We start from the raw sequence: 17,219 nt of genomic DNA, 5'->3' as shown, positions 1-17,219 counted from the left end.
TGATATGGGTTTTTGGAGTTAGGAAAGGAATAATTGATTTTAATTCATAAGGTGCAGCATAAATTACAACATATAAACTATAGGCCAAACGTTTCGCAGTTTGAGGACTGCTCAGAGAGCTGGTATTCCTAAATGTGGTGGGTCTGAAAGAGCAGGGGCAGGTTGGTAGACCCAGGATGATGGTGGACCCAAAATGATGGCAAAGACTAGGTGCTTAGAGTGGTAGGTAGTGCTATCCTGCTGAGATTCTATTGGTCCATCATAGTCTGATAGCAAATGGTATTTGAAACTCCTGAAGCCTCAAAGGCATATAATTAGATGTAGGCACAAATGGAGAATAAGGGACAATGGATAATGAGAAGGTCAATAGGTTGAGCTAATTCAAATTATGAGGCAGAACTTCTAGAGAGGTTCTAGGCTTGCCTATAGGAGTCCTCAAGGGGCAGGACTGGCCACATTATAGAAGAAACTCCTTGGGTAATTCTACAACCTGTATAGCTCATCCAGTACCACTTACTACTAATAAAAGCATAATGAGTTATTGGTGAATGCTCAAGTCCAAGTCATAGAATTAGTAAAGAATAATAGCTTATTCTTGCTACAGTCTAAATGTTTTCTTTAAATTTTATTGGTAAAATACATCACGCATGATGGGGTTTTAGAAAGCACTAGATCATTTAGATTCTGCTTTTAAACAGTGTATACTTTGATGTATCATAGAATCTAATAAAAATGCTAAACCAGGCCATTAAATATTTATGTGCTGTTTGTATATTGTGTTGGGAAGGGACTTTAATTAGTTTGCTGCACAAGAGAGAATCTGCATTTCCATAAGGAGAAGATACGCTAAGATGGATGTTTTAGCCATAACTTTCTACATAGAATAGTTTCTTTTTTTTTTTTTTTTTTATGATAGTCACACACAGAGAGAGAGAGAGGCAGAGACACAGGCAGAGGGAGAAGCAGGCTCCATGCACTGGGAGCCTGATGTGGGACTCGATCCAGGGTCTCCAGGATCGCGCCCTGGGCCAAAGGCAGGCGCCAAACCGCTGCGCCACCCAGGGATCCCCCATAGAATAGTTTCTAATCTGGAAACCATTCAAATGGCATTATAGACATAAGAATAAGATGGGTAAGGGCAAAAAATATATATAAGATGAAAATCAATCAATGATAACATGTTCCATTGTAATTGAAGCTGATGTGATGAAATATAAGTAGCAGAGACTGTGAAGGATATTCTATTCTCTTACAAAGTAAACTTTCTGTTTTCTATTCAAAAAACTCATTTTATTTCCTTACTATGACAGTTTGAACATTCCTGAGATTTTAATTATCCGATATCTTGCGTGTCCTCAGGAGGAATTCCTGGGAAAATGGAAAGACCTTTTGAGCAAGAGAGAATTAGACTCAATGAAATCCAACTCTCCATATCTGAGCTGTGCAAACTAATGCAGGTTATTCTCTGAGCCATATTATTTTGATGTATTGATTGGCAATACTAATAATTTTCATGGAGCCTCTTTGTAAGAAGGTTAAATTTCAGAAGTTATGATTTAATTAATAGTTACAGTTCTTTGCTCATAATAGATGTTCAGCCAATGTTCCTATCCCCATTCTTATCTCAAAGTCCTTATCCTGCATATATTTTTTATTCTTCTATTTGCATTTTCAACTAATATGTTTCTTGCAAGTTGTCTTTCTATCATGACTACACTTTTCTCTCAGTCCTCAATGTCACAATTTATTTTTTTTCAATGTCACAATTTAAAAGTAGATCCTTCACAGAATCCATCTTTTAAAGGAAACTCAAACTCTTCCAACTCTTCCAACGCTGTATTACTTGTTTAAAATTATTTTTTAATATATATTTTTTATTGAAGTTTGGTTTGCTGTCATGTAGTATGACACCCAGTGCCCCTCCTGTCAAGTGTCCTCTTCAGTGCCAATGAACCGTTTACCCCATCACCCTGCCTGCCTTCCCTCCCACTTCCCCCTTCTTTGTTTCCCAGAGTTAGGAGTCTCTCATGTTTTGTTACCATCTCTAATTTTTCCCACTCATATTCCCTCCTTTTGTTTAAAATTAATGCCAGATTAAATCTTAATTCCTATCTATTTTTCAGTCTTCATCTCTGCATCTCTAAACTTATATTCCACTACTCTCAACATACTCTAGATGATGGAGAGTAACTATGGAAATATGATGTACACTAAATATGATGTATCCCCTACATACTACTTCCTTCATTGTTTATGCCCCAGGTAAAATAATTTTTATCTCATTCTCTGTGAGCCAAGTACCTTGCTTCTCTATGTCTCAATGCCCTCAACTATAAAATGGGCATAATAAATCATGTCTAGCATATAAAGTAAAGCACAATAAATATCTGTGGCCATCATTAGAGTTGTTAATAAACTCTGCACATCCTTAAAACATGAATTCCCCTGGAGATTTTTCTATGACCGTGTCATTTCACAATAGTCTTGCCACTTTGAACTCTATGACATTTGATGGTGATCATATTATCTTGTAGATATTTAATTTACTTAGCTTTTGTTTAAGCTTTGACCTCCAAGTAAAAAAATAATTATTTGAGGGCATGACCTAGGAGTTACAATTATTTTGTATCTCTAGTAGAATAGTGGGGTCAGAGAAGTGGTGAATAAAAACTAGCTATTATAGGGACCTCTCAGTAAATAAATGCATGGAACGTAGCCTTAGGTCTTTATTTTTGTTGCTGATGTAATTAACTTTACATTATGTTGTTTTAGATTTTTTTTCTATGTTAAAATAATGTAATTCCTTACTTCAGATTCTTGACTCTTTCCCAGAGAATTCTTTTTCCATCCCCTTCTCAAAACATAAGTGCTTACAGAGAAGAAACCATTGATTGGAAAAGTCATTAATTCACTTACTTAGAATTTGAATTAAATTCTAATGCTTTGATCAAGTTTCGCAGTATCTATACCATAACTCACAAATGGCAGTTGTGCAATAAGTTTCTTGAATGATGTTTTCCTTCTTGTTTTGGCTTCTATCCAAGAATACTTTTCTATAAATCTTTCTATGATATCAATCCATACTTCCACCTATATTATACTATACAACTAAGCTCAGAAGTCAGTAACTCTTCACTCTTAACAGAACTTTAATTAATGTCATTGGTAATGAAGTCACCAAGTTAAGGTGACAGATATCCTATATGGAAGTTAATATTAAAAACTTAAGTGGGAATATTACCAATACTGTAGAGTTATGCAGTCTTTTTATTCCCATCATGAGTGGGAAAAATCAGAAGCAGAGCTCTACTTCCAAAAAAGAATAAACATCTCATTTAATATAAAATATCAAACCAAAGAAAAAAGCCAATGGCCTTGAGATAAAAATGCTAATATTTCTAAAAACTGTCAGTAATATTTGGTGAAGGAACCTCACATGGAATATCTAGTATAGAAAAGAAAGCAATTAGAATACCATGAACTGGGGGAAATTTCAAATGTATTAATAAGACCAAAGCTATGAGATATAATACATTCTACATTAAAAGGAGATGCATATTCCAAGAAAAAAACCTGTATATTTGCTTTAAAATCAGCTACAAACTATATTTTTCTAGGGGCTTTTCTGTTTGGCATGGTGAAAAGGGAACTGGATTAATTATTTAGGAATGCAGATGAAAACAACAAATAATAAGAGCATTTCTTTTCTTCTGAATAATTTCTAATTTATGTGTCTATGGCAGTATTGTCTGGCACATAGTAGGTGCAAAATAAAATTTATTTCTTTTTTTACAATGTAAATATTAAATATTTAATAAATAAATATTAAATGCTACTGCACAAAATGGACCAAATAAGAAATCAAATGGCAAATCAAAATGTGTCTCAAAACAAAAGAAAAAGGAAACACAGTATTCCAAAACCTATGGGATGCAGCAAGAGCAGATACTAGGATGATATTTATATTATAAATGCCGTATTAATGAAAAAAAGTTCAAGTAAACAACTTAACATTATACTACAAGGAATCAGAAAAAGAAGAAACTTAGCTAAAATTGAGTAGAGAAAGGAAATAACAAAGAAAAATCAGAAATACAATAGAGACCAGAATAAACAATAACATAACATTGAAAATAATGACCAATTAAAAAAAAAACATTGATAATGCTTTAACTACATTAACTAAGAAAAATAAGAGAGAAGACCCTAAAACCAAAATGAGAAATAGAAGAGAAAGCAATACAATAGATAACCACAGAAATGCAAACACAGAAATGATAACAGACTATTATAAACAATTATATACTGACAAATCAGATACATTAGGGGGAAAAAAAAACAGATAGTTCTTAAAATCACACAAATTACCAAGATTGAATCATGAATTTTGAGTCCAAGAAATAGGAAATCTTCTTAGACCAGTAACAAGAATGAAACTTGAATTAGGAATCAAAAACCTCCCAGCACAGAAAAGCCTAAGACTACATGGTTTTGTTGGTGAGTTCTTATAAACATTGAAAAAATAGTTAATGGCATTATTTATCAAATCTTACAAATAATGGAATATAGGGAACACATTCAAAAAAATTTTAGGAGGCCAGTACCACCGAGAGACCAAAGCAGGATAAAAAAAATATAAGAACAGAAAAGCCTAGTTTGTCTGATTATAACTAATACTTTGGCTTTCTTTTGACATCAATTTGCTTGAGAAATGTTTTTCCACTTGTTCACATTCAATCTGCAGGTTTCTGTTGTCTAAAATTAGTCTCATGGAAAAAAAAAAAAAAAAAAAAAAGAAAGGGATCCCTGGGTGGCGCAGCGGTTTGGCTCCTGCCTTTGGCCCAGGGTGCGATCCTGGAGACCCGGGATCGAATCCCACGTCGGGCTCCCGGTGCATGGAGCCTGCTTTTCCCTCTGCCTGTGTCTCTGCCTCTCTCTCTCTCTCTGTGTGTGACTATCATAAATAAATAAAAATTAAAAAAAATAAAAATAAAAATAAATAAAATTAGTCTCATGTAGGCAGAAAAGCGATGTTTTTTTGTTTTTGTTTTGTTTAAAATGGATTAAAATCCATTCTGGCACCCTATGTTTTTTACTGGAGTGTTTGATCCATTTATATTCAGAAAAATTATTGCAGATACATATTTATTGCTATTTTATTACGTGCTTTGTCATTGTTTCTGGAGATTATCTCTGACCCTTCCTTGTCTTCGTAACTTTTGGTCTCTCCTTTGCAGTCAGAGTCCGGTAAGGGCTAATTTAGTGGTCACAATTCCTTTAATTTTTGTTTGTCTGAGAAACTCTTTATCTCTCCTATTCTGAATGATAGCCTTGCTGCGTAGAGGATTCTTGGCTGCAGGTTTTCCCATTCAGCACTTTGAATAGATCATTCCACTTCCTTCTGGCTTGTTAAGTTTTTGTGGAGAAATCTCCAGCTGGACTTAGGGGTTTTCCTTTGCAAGTTAAGGGCTTCTTTTGTCTTGCTGCTTTTAAGATGTTTTTTTTTTTTTTCCTTCTTTTTATTTTTTAAATGTTTTCTTTATCAGCATATTTTGCAAATTTAATTACAATATGTCTTGGTGTTGGCCTGCTTTGACTTTTATGGGGGGGAGGGGTTTCTGTGCCTCCTGGATCAGGATTCCTTCCTCAGATTAGGGAAGTTTTCTGCTATTATTTCCTGAAACAAATTTTCTGCTCATCTTTCTCTATTCTTTTTCTGGGACTCCTATCATGTGAATATTATTAATTTAATAAGGTCACTGAGTTTCCCTAAGTTTATTCTCATGTTGCATAATTATTTCTCTCTTTTGTTCAACTTCATTATATTCCATTATTTTATCTTCTAGCTCACTAATTCATTCCTTTTATTTTTCCTGCCTGCTATTCATTGCATCAAGCCTGTTTGAAACTCATTTATTGTATTCTTCATCTCTGATTGACTCTTTTCTAACTCTTTTATCTCTGTGGTAAGGGTGTCCTTCATGTATTCTATTATTTTCTCAAGCCCAGTGAGTACTCTTATGATTATTTCTCTAAATTCTCTATCTAGCCTGTTACTTACATAGGTTTCACTTAGATCTCTATGACCTTATCTTATTCTTTCATTTGAAATAAACTCCTCCATCTTGGCATTTTGTCTAAGTCTCTGCCTTCTTTTCTGTGTTAGGAAAAGCTAGTTATGTCTACTGCTCCCGAGAGTAATGGCCTTATGCAGAAGAAGGCATGTAGTGCCCAGGGCCCTGCATTTCAGGGAGTGTCTTCAGTTTGTGTTGTGTATACTTTGCTGCTATGTTTTGGCTGCTGTGTCGTTCAGGCCAGTTGTCTGCAGAGGCTCTCTTTACCTGCTGTGGGTAATATTTGGTCCCTGACCTGAATGTGGCAAGTTTTAATGGGGGTGTGCTCCAAGTTGTGAAATGAGACCTTACACTAACTCCACCAGAACTGAGGCCCTAAAGCTCTCTGATCAGGAGATGTGATATGGGCAGAGGCTCGTGCCAGTCTTCTGGGAGACAGGCCCACTGTGCTGGGACTGAGGCAAGCACAGGTTTGGGACTTAGTGTGAGTAGGTTAGGTGGCCAGTATCCACCCTGAGCTGCTCCCCTTAGATAGTTCTTTGTTTATGCTGAGGGATGAAGGAGGGAAATGGTGTCAGTCAGCTAAGTCTTTGTTCCCTTACATGAATGCTGCCTCTCAGGAAAGCACTCTGAGATCACCAAATAATCTCCCCACTGCGTTTCTAGGTTTTCTTCAGGTCACTGTTTCCATGCTCTCTGCTCCTGAGTTATTTGCCTGCGTTCTCTTCAGGAGCTGGGCAGTTATATCCAAGCTCTGTCCCAGCCAAGCCTGCTGACCTTTAAAACTCCAGTCTTTAAAACCAGGTGGTTCCAAGAACTCCCCAACCTTTTCCAAACCAATGGCTTTGGGGAAATATTATCCTTGCGCATTCCTTTGTGTGCTCTTTCCTCCCTTCTCTGAGACCACAGGTTTCTCCCTGCCACAATATCTGCAGCCTGTTTCTCCCCTAAACCACATCTCCACACTGCCTACCTTCTCCATTGTGGCCTCTTCTCTCCCGTTAGTTGTGGAGTTTGTTCTATCAGTCTTCAGGTTGATTTCCGGGGCATTTAGGATGACTTGATAGTCACCTAGTTGTGTTCATGGGATGAACTGAGCCTAGAGTCCTCCTACTCATCCACTATCTTTCTCTCCTCAATCTACGTTATTTCTTTAATGCTCCCAGTGTTTAATACTTTTCTACTGCAGCTACTTATACTGTTTAAGATTAAAACATAAGCAAAGTAGCATTAGAACAAATGTGTTTTCTCAGAATCGTTCTTTATTCACAAGATAGCAGCTTCCTATTGTTACATTTTTAAATGTTTCAAAGAATAAATGATGTGAATATGATCTTATGATGAAGTGTAGAGACACACCATGGACTAAGAAATTTCCAAGCACTACTTATTCATTTCATAATGTGGCTTTAATATTTCCCAAAATACTAGCGATGGAATACTCATTCATATGTCATGGTGGAAAATTATCCTTAAGAAGAACTACATTTACTATTTTATTTTGTTTAATGGAAGTGAAGGATAGTGGATGAAAGATCAAAGTTTACAGAGCCAAGAGGGGAGGATTATGCACATTTATGTGGTCATATTTTATAATATATGATGTGCCAGGAACATAAATAACTCCTAATATGAGGACTGAGTGTAACAGAAAAGCAGTGGGCTATGAAACTATATGAGCAGAATGGAACATTTGCACATATATCTTTAGTAAAATCTGAATTAGATTGAATATCATACTCTTCTTTTTCCCCTTCATTTCCAGAAAATGTCAGTAAGTGACCCCAGGATTAAAACATAGTCAACTACATCATGAGGAAAACATTATGATATATTTAAAAATTATGGTGTTGTCTCTATCCACAACTACAGTTTACATCAGCTTTCTAAGTATTTCCAGATTATCTACTTTGTTGCCTAACACAAAGGAGATTTTTTTTTTAACTAATTTACTTATTCATGAGAGACACACAGAGAGGCAGAGACACAGGCAGAGGGAGAAGCAGGCTCCCACAGGGAGCCCAATGTGGGACTCAATCCCAGGACCCTGGGATCACGACCTGAGCCAAAGGCAGATGCTCAACCCCTGAGCCACCTAGGTGCCCCAGGAGATATTTTTAAGATAAGATTGAGACACTTACTTGCTGTCTGATTTTCGGTAAGTTACTTAACTTCTGTATGTTTCATTTAACTCATTGGTCAATGTCAATAAAAATAGAACTTTCACAGGATAGTGGTGAGTATGAAATAGATTAACATTTATAAAATACTAAGTCCTTCTCTTCTTCCTGTAGAATCTCATACTTTTTAAACATTTGTTATATGTATTATAACCATTGATTTACTTGTCCTCTACATCTGAACTCAGAGCTTTTTGAAGAAATAAATTGTCTTTTGTTCCTGGTAGTTGCCTAGAACAATGCCAGACACACAATGGATATTCAATATATGTCAATGTACAAGTGACAAGTCTTGGGATTGAGCCCCACATCCAGCTCCCTGCTCAGTTGGGAGTCTGCTTCTCCCTCTCCTTCTGCCCCTCCCCCTACTTGGGCTCTCTTTCTCAAATAAATTAACAAAATCTTTAAAAAAGATACATTTTTTGAGAACATGACTATATTGCAGACAAGCATTTGGAGCCTTACTGAGAAATGAAATGATTAGGGTGATTATTCCCTAACAGGATTTATATACAAAATCTGCCAACATGAACTTGAGCTATGGAGTAGGTAAAATCTGAAATAATGTTAATTATCAGGGAAAACACATCATCCAAATTTAAATATGTATAGATTTTTTTTCTTAGTTAAATTTGTTGTTTGTGAACCTGTATTTGAAACTGATTATTTTAATATTTACACACTATCAGAATTTAGCAATGTAAGAAATCTCCAAACTTGTCCTGAAGTTTAAATAAAATCAAACCATAGAATCACAATGGACTTATCAAAGTGTCTACAGGATAAATATATAAAGGAAGATTTCCCAAATTCTTAAAAATGTAGGTAAAGGTTCTTGATTTCTCTAAAATCACTTTTCAATCATCAGACTATGTATTCTTTTGGAACTACAACGTCTCTGGAGTTGGCCTATATAAGTCATAGCTTCCCTAGCTGTTTTTCTTGGAGTGCCCAGGTGGTACAGTTGGTTAGGCTTCTGACTCTTGGTTTTGGCTTGGGTCATGATCTCAGGGTCATGGAGTCAAACCTTGCATGGGGCTCCATATTCAGTGCAGAGTCTGCTTGAGACTCTCTCTCCCTTCTCCATCTGCCTCTTCCCCCACGTGCTCACTCTCTCTCTGTCTTTCTCTCAAATAAATAAATAAATATTTTTTAAAAAAAATCAATGTTCTTAATTGAGACTAATGCTACTAAATTCAGTGTTTCTGTGAGAGATCAATGGAAGAGATGGATGGAAATATTCAGGATAATTTCTATCATATGGAAGGCAGTTAATAAGTATTAATTTACTAATCTTATCCCCTTTATTTTGTTTTATAGTTTATTTTTTTTGTTTTATAGTTTAATATAAATTTTAAATAATCATCAGCTAAGTTAATGGCAAAAATAAATAAAATAAAATAAAATAAAATAAAATAAAATAAAAAATACAATAAAATAAAATAAAAACAGAGACCAGGTCTCAGACCATTAGGGATTTTGTAGATTAAAGCTGATTCATTTATATCTATAGTATCTTTTGCTTTTGTTCATAAAAGGGATCCCATACAGCTTCCTATGAGAGGTAACAGGCCAAAGCTTAAAAACTTGTTTCTGTTTCTCGATGAGTCTTTATCATCTTACAGTGACCATAGCTAAATTACCTCTATAGCCTTCACCTTCCTCATTTGTGTATCACAGACTTAGAATCTATAATCTCATAAAAAATATGAATCTTTTCAATTTCAGAGGCTGCCTTGACCTAACAACTTATTTATTTTTGTCCCATTAAATGAACTTTTAATTAATTTTCTTTATTTATTTTATACCTATTTTTATTTTTTTTGGAAAAGTGACCAAATACATCCATAGCCGTGTTGGATAAAAAAAACTGACTAGAATGAAGAAACCTTGTTTATTAGTATTGTCTTGTCATTAACTTATTTATTTATTTATTTATTTTTAAGATTTTATTTATTCATGAGAGACACAGAGAGAGAGAGAGAGAGACAGAGAGACAGAGACAGAGACACAGGCAGAGAGAGAAGCAGGCTCCATGCAGGAAGCCTGATGTGGGACACGATCCTGGGACTTCAAGATCATGTCCTGGACCAATGGCAGGCGCTAAACCACTGAGCCACATAGGATCCCCTCCTTTATGGTCTTAAGATTTTTGTTTGGTTTCTGTGAACTTAGATTTTCTCATCTGTAACACAGAAGTGAGTGAAATCCAAGACTTTTGATCCCTATCAACTACTCTCTCTCTTTTTTTCTCCCTCCCTAAAACAAATGATATTTTATAATGTGAGACTTCCTCAGTTTAAACTGCATTATTTCTGGTATTAAAAAAATCAAACATTTTCCCTAAATTTGCCTCAATAATTTGCACTGTTAATAATACATATTTTAAAATTTATGGGTGTCAATAATATCAATGATATGGGTCATGGTACTTGGTGACCTCAACTCTTTATTTCAAATGGCATTTCAATTTTGACCCAGAGACAGGGCAAGAGGAAATATACTTATTTAGAAAAGTTTCTAATAGATTCAAAAACTCACAGAGGCCATTTCTTAGTAAAGAGGACATGTCTTCTCTTCCACTCTCCTGCCACATACTGACCCAAATAATAATGAACATCCATAATAACAATGTCAAGGGATTTGAAATATATGCATAGATTCAATTTTGAACATTTCCTAAAAAAAAAACTATAAATGGAGTTTGAGGTGAATTATTTTTACTTCTCAGATTACCAATGTAAACTGAGATATCATTTGTTACGTAGTAGAGAAGATTAAGGACATTTCCCTCCAAGTAATGGAAACTTAACAGATAAAATGCCCATTAAAATTTCTAAGGAGTTATAAAAATGAAATATATTTGCTCCATTTAAGCAATAATAGAGCCACTGAAGTAATGTATTCTTAATTACCACATATGGTTGGAAAGAGAATTTTCTTTTATTTCTGAATAACCTTCATTTTTTATCTATAATTCTAAATGTATACAATTGTCTACTTTACAAGACTTATGCAACACTTGGCTGATCAATAAACAAGCGTGATGTATGGAAGGGCTAATTGGAGTGCTATAGGTGCTAGTAGAAAATGGACATAACTTTAGTCAATGATATGGTCAAAAGTTCAAAGATGGATAAATGCTATTGATCTCTAGATCACAGAGAATTGCACAGAACCCAAAGTGTTAAGCAAATCAAGAAGTGAGTTGCTGGAAAAGACAAGAGGAGGTTGGGAAATGTGACAGAAAGGAGAACTTTACTTTGTTCCTAAACTGAAATGAATTTCCTAGATCTCCTTCCTATTGCCAATTTCTAATACTTATTTGGTTTTATGTATATGACAAGTGGTTTAGGCCTTTCAGCTTTTGGGGAAAACAAATCTAAATGTTTCATGATTAATAATAGTTGTAAAGGAAAGAAACAATGAAGGCATTAATAGGCGCTGGGTTGAGTCAGCAATTCCAAAGACTTCTATATTAAACATGGAAGTCAGCCAAAATAGAGCCTTAAATATCTTTAACAAAATGAATGACATAGAATAAAAATAATGAATTAAAATTGGCTGTTTCCTAGCATGACTGTTTATGATGTTTGTAAAATAAATTTATGAGACAGACTCTCTTCCCAGTAAAATTTACTGATTGGTTTATTCTTTGACAAAAGATGTGAACAGAACAATTTTGCAATTGCTTGAAAATAATGCTGGATTTATGGCCTGGTCAGAATATAAGAAAAATTTAATCATCCAGAACAGATGGAAGTGATGTAGTCAGCAAAACCTCCTTCTTTAGTATAAATGGACCAGCAAAAGCTAACTCACTACAGAGTCAGAATGGTAAGAGACAACAGAGACTTGGAGGCAAGCAAGGAGAGAGAAAATAGAAAACATATGGAAGAAGAGGATTGGACAGAGAAGAGAAGGGATGTCTAGAGTGATCTATTCTCTTTCTAGCCAATCTCTGTAAGCTCACACAGCAACTCCAAATATGAAGAAAGTTGCAAGTAGAGAGTTGGGTTAGTGACTCTCCATGTACGAAAGCACCCAATTACAGGTTTAATACATCCTCCCAGACACTTAACTCTCACTACCTCAGACTGTGACCTTATTTGGAAATAGGGTTATTGAAGATGGAACTAATTACACTAAGAGGGAGTCATTAGGATGCTCTCTAATAAAAAATGTTTGATGTCCTTATAAAATATGTAAAGAGGTACACAGAGACAAACACAGAGGGAAAAATGCCACCTGAAGACTAAGACAGAGAATGAAGTGATGCTTCTAGTCCAAAGATACCAGCAAACCACCAGAAGAGGCAAAAGCCCTCCAAAGGAACAAGTCCTGCCAATACTCAGATCTTGCCTCATCTCCAGAATTGAGAAAATAAGTTTTGTTGTTCTTTGTTAAAGAAGTCGTAGAAAATTAATACCTGCACAGAACCTCCACTCCTGAATAACACAAAAGAAAGCTACCAATAAAAATCCCTAAAAATCCAAATCTTCCATTCTACTTTAAGGCCAACAAGAAAAGTGAACTCTATCACTACTGATTTTAAATATTGTAATTATATTGTAGCTGGTTCTCTAGTATCTAGTCTCCCTGAATATATGTTAAGCTTCTTGAAAATGGGTTTTTCTCCTTCTAGTAGCTGGGGAAGAGCCAAATATGCAAATGTGCTTAATTTTTAAAACACAAATAGCCTAATGTGGTAGGCTTCAGAGCCACTTTGGAATCTAAAATCTGGCTGTCACACTCAGCACATACCTCCTTGGCCTTACAATGATTACAAAGATTAGATATTATATACAAAATATTTGCTACACATAGAAGACATTCGATAAATAGCAGCTAGTAAATGGTAAGTGGTAAAGTGTAGGGAAGGGGCTATATATGGAATGTATAGTCACAGAAGGATGTCAAATCATAAATATTCTACCCAAGGAAAGATGATTCACTATCTTAATCCTTGATTTCATCTGGGTTAAACAGGATGAGAATAGATAATATCGTTATTAAATGAATGAATCTTTGCTAAGTTATATGAACTCAACAAATTATGTCAAGTCATCAAGTAGTTAAAAAATTACAGATGTGTATACGAGCTGCATACTATTCCCTTTTTAATAGATTGTTTTATCAGCATCCCTCATTGCTTTGTCGAACTCTGCCCTTACAAGGAGTCTTAGTTTCTACCTTAGTTCTGAAGAGAGAAATAGAAAAATCTTTAGACACTCTAGTTTTTAAATTAAGTCCCTGATGCAGAATTAGGAGGTCCATGAACATAAGTGTCTTGGGCCGGTATCACTTATCACCAATGAAGATGTAGATCCTAGATAAACCCTCTTCTCTCCTTGCTTGTACTACCAGCCCAGCTGTGACTCCAATTGACAAAATTGATGAATCAAGATGGATCCTAGTCTTTTAGTCTCTCTAATCACATGAGATCCTTTTTGTGCAACCAACAGATTTTCCTTAGGTTAACATATTATATCTCAGGATATTCCATGGGAATCTAGACTTTCATGTCAAAAAGTAAACCAGAATCAGGGATCCTAATGTCAGAGGGAACCTCTGTCTACTGTCGCTTTCCTTCCTGCATGACTGTTTTGGTCTTTCCTGTTCAGATGAAATGATTTGCTTCTCTATTTCATACTGCACAATTTATGGCCACACGCAGGCCCCTAGCTTCCATTTTAAATATCCAGCCACTTAAAGGAGGAAAAAAAGAAATATTGCCCAGTTCCAAATGCCGAATTACTGATGAAAGAATTCTGACTGCGCCAGTTTGGATTATGCTCCTAATTCTAGTCCAATTCACCACGTCTGCAGAATTGGAATTCTGGAAGTCTATGTCCCAGTGACGGAACTATATGAATGGCAGGAGGCAGAGGTAAAGACTTGGTAAAATAAGGTCTGGAAAGGCAATAAAAAAGTTACCGGATACTCTGGATCCCTTCTATGCGAGGTATCTTGTCCTTAATTATTTAAAATAAAATGAAAAGCAGGTCTTAAGGCAACTCCTCCTTAAGTCGCTAACCAGAGTTTAGCGACTGATTTGTCTTACTTTCTGGTCATTCTGTACCTTCCTTATCTGAGAGCTATGACTGGGGCCTACCTTGGGTTCTGAGTGTCCAAAAACACTTGAATTAACTGTTGGCTTTCATTTTCCTCCTAAAATCAACTTCTCGGTTCTGAAGCTTGCAAGTATATCTCGAGATACGCCTTGGATGACCACGATCCGCTTGTATCACATGCATTCTCCTTTCAGGATTATCTTTCCCTAATGTCTGACTTTAGGTGTTTACGTCCCTAACCACAGCATTTCTCATACAACAGTCTGACCTTAAGATAGGAGAGAGTCTTTCCCATTTTGACAGCACTCTCCTCCAGGTAACCTTTAGAAACACTTTTGTCTTCCTTGACATAATCTGTTGACACGCAAGAAGAGACAGGAGTCTCCTCTCTCCTGGAACACCAGTGTGCTGGAAGGGCCTTCGGGCCTGACGAATCTTATGCAAACTGCAGGCTCACTAGCAAGCATGGCTATTACACGGCCTGCTCAGCCCTCACACCAGAAGGAAACAAACAGGGCTTCACTGGGGCAGTAAATATTCTATATAGCCCTTGGACTAAAAGTAGTTACATCTGTGAAAGATTTACAATTAGAGTCAACATAAATTAACTGTCCAAAGAAAATGAAAAATATAGATGTCCAAGGGATTTATGAGCAGACCACTTTGCATAGTTTCGAAGTACATTGAAGTGATTACCGGGAGAGCCCTAGTGATGACAAGAGATTTTGATTCACAGTGAGGATTATTGCTTCCTACATAAATGAGTAAAAGCATAAATAATGTAGCCTCAGGAGAAAACTCTTCTTTTTTGGTTTCAAATATTTGGCTATCATAAGACAGGGTAGCAGAAGGCTTGGGAGGATAATAGTCTCTCATCCTGAATCAATTTGAAATTATGGAGGGAAGATGCATGTGATCTGATTTCTTGTGACAAACATGTTTTATGTGAGTTAAATGAATATATGCTTCCAACACGATAATGACCTGTAAGAAATACCAGATTTAGTGAAATTTGCATAATTTAGTAAGAAATGCACAAATTAAAGTACTGGTCCCAGAAGTAGATGGCCATTTAATTACATAATAAACATTTACTTAACAATAAAGTTTTCTCATTGAAATGAACCTAATATATCCTCCTGGATGCCCTTCTACTGCAGTAGCAGAGCAGATAAACAGAGAAATGAACGCTGTATTTTGAAACCACAGAGTTAAAACATGACCTAGTCAAAACTAAAACCTGAATGTTATCATTCTTATTAGAATATTCATGAATTCTCACCAGTCGCTTTAAGAAAAACCATTTTAAATGCCCGGCACACTTCCTGACACATAAGTGGTACTCAATAAATATTTGTAGAATGGATTTACGAATGACTGAATATTTATTACCTTCAATAGAAAAGTCAAAGTTTAGGGAGGTGAAGAAGGAGTCCCCTTACCTAATCAGTTTATGATTCAGTAGCTAAAGAGAAATCAATATATTTAGAGTTCTTACTTGAATCCAATTACACCAGGCACAATGTCATTTTTGACATAAAGTTTTCCCTGGAAAGTATTTACTGCTGCCACTTGAATGAACACTCACTGTAATTTGGGAATGTGCAGCTATAATTACCTGGGTCTTTCTCAGTCTAAATGGTGATTCTGACGCATGACCATCCTTGGGAATCTGATCTTTCTGGCTTTTTAGTTGAGTTGCCTCACTGATTTTGCTTGTTTTCAACTTCTGAGCAGTGCAGTTAGGTTGAAAATAAAACATTTTCTTCTTGCCAAATATATATAAAGTGAAGAAGAGTATTTCTAAGGTTTCCTGAAACATAATACTCCTTTTATTCTTGGAAGTAGGTATCTTTGCTTCAACATTTTTCTATCTGTAAAAATATTTTATTATTATATGGTATGTTATTGATATAAATTTCCATAAAAAAGGTTTATGATATGTGTGTGTGTTTCTGTTTGTATGAATAGAAAATAATAGCACGTGATTAAATATTTCCATACTCCATTTTTAGAAAATTTCCTTTTCCCCACAAAATAATCTGTGGTTACTGAATACCATCAATTTCAAACAACCATAACTAAAATATCAAAATATATAATGAATATCCAGGTAATTAACCAAGGATAGTAGCCTAATCCTACTATCTATAAAACAAAAATTACTGGTTTTGAAAGAGAAACCATGAGCAACAAAAAAGTATATGACAAGAATCTTGGGCCATCTCAACATTTGGTCTCTCCTTTCCATTGTAATATAACTTGTTTTACAAGAAGTAGAGCTGCCCAAAATGGAGATGATTCACTGACTCATTTTCAGCTAGAAGTTATATAAGTAACTTCCAATGATGGAGATTCAAGCAAAAATGTTCAGTAGCAGATTTTTGTAACTTTGGCTTAAAATACACTTACTCCTTACCATGACCCCTTATCTCCTTGTTTCTTCTGGGTTGGACTATGAACATGATGCCTAGATTTTGACGAGCCACCTTAAACTACAAGTTCATATTGGAGGGCAGCCCGGGTGGCTCAGGGGTTTAGCACCACCTTCAGCCCAGGGCCTGATCCTGGAGTCCTGGGATCGAGTCCAAAGTCGGGCTCCCTGCATGGAGCCTGCTTCTCCCTCTGCCGGTGTCTCTGCCTCTCTCTCTCTCTCTCTCATGAATAAATAAATAAAAATCTTTAAAAAAAAGTTCATATTGGAATTAGAATCCAGGCATGGTAGAAAAATCCTGGTTCCACAAAGAAATTTATGGATCAGTTTCCCCATTCTGCCATTGGACTACCTGCTTCTGTACTCTAACTTGAAAATAGCATATTATTTATTAAATTTGTGATTTTTTATGTCCTGACACTCTTACTAATAAATAAATTAAATCCTTAATTATAAA

The sequence above is a fragment of the Vulpes vulpes genome, chromosome 12, assembly GCF_048418805.1.
Source record: "Vulpes vulpes isolate BD-2025 chromosome 12, VulVul3, whole genome shotgun sequence".
In the NCBI taxonomy this organism is placed as follows: domain Eukaryota; kingdom Metazoa; phylum Chordata; class Mammalia; order Carnivora; family Canidae; genus Vulpes; species Vulpes vulpes.
Note: the sequence above shows the minus strand (reverse complement) of the source record.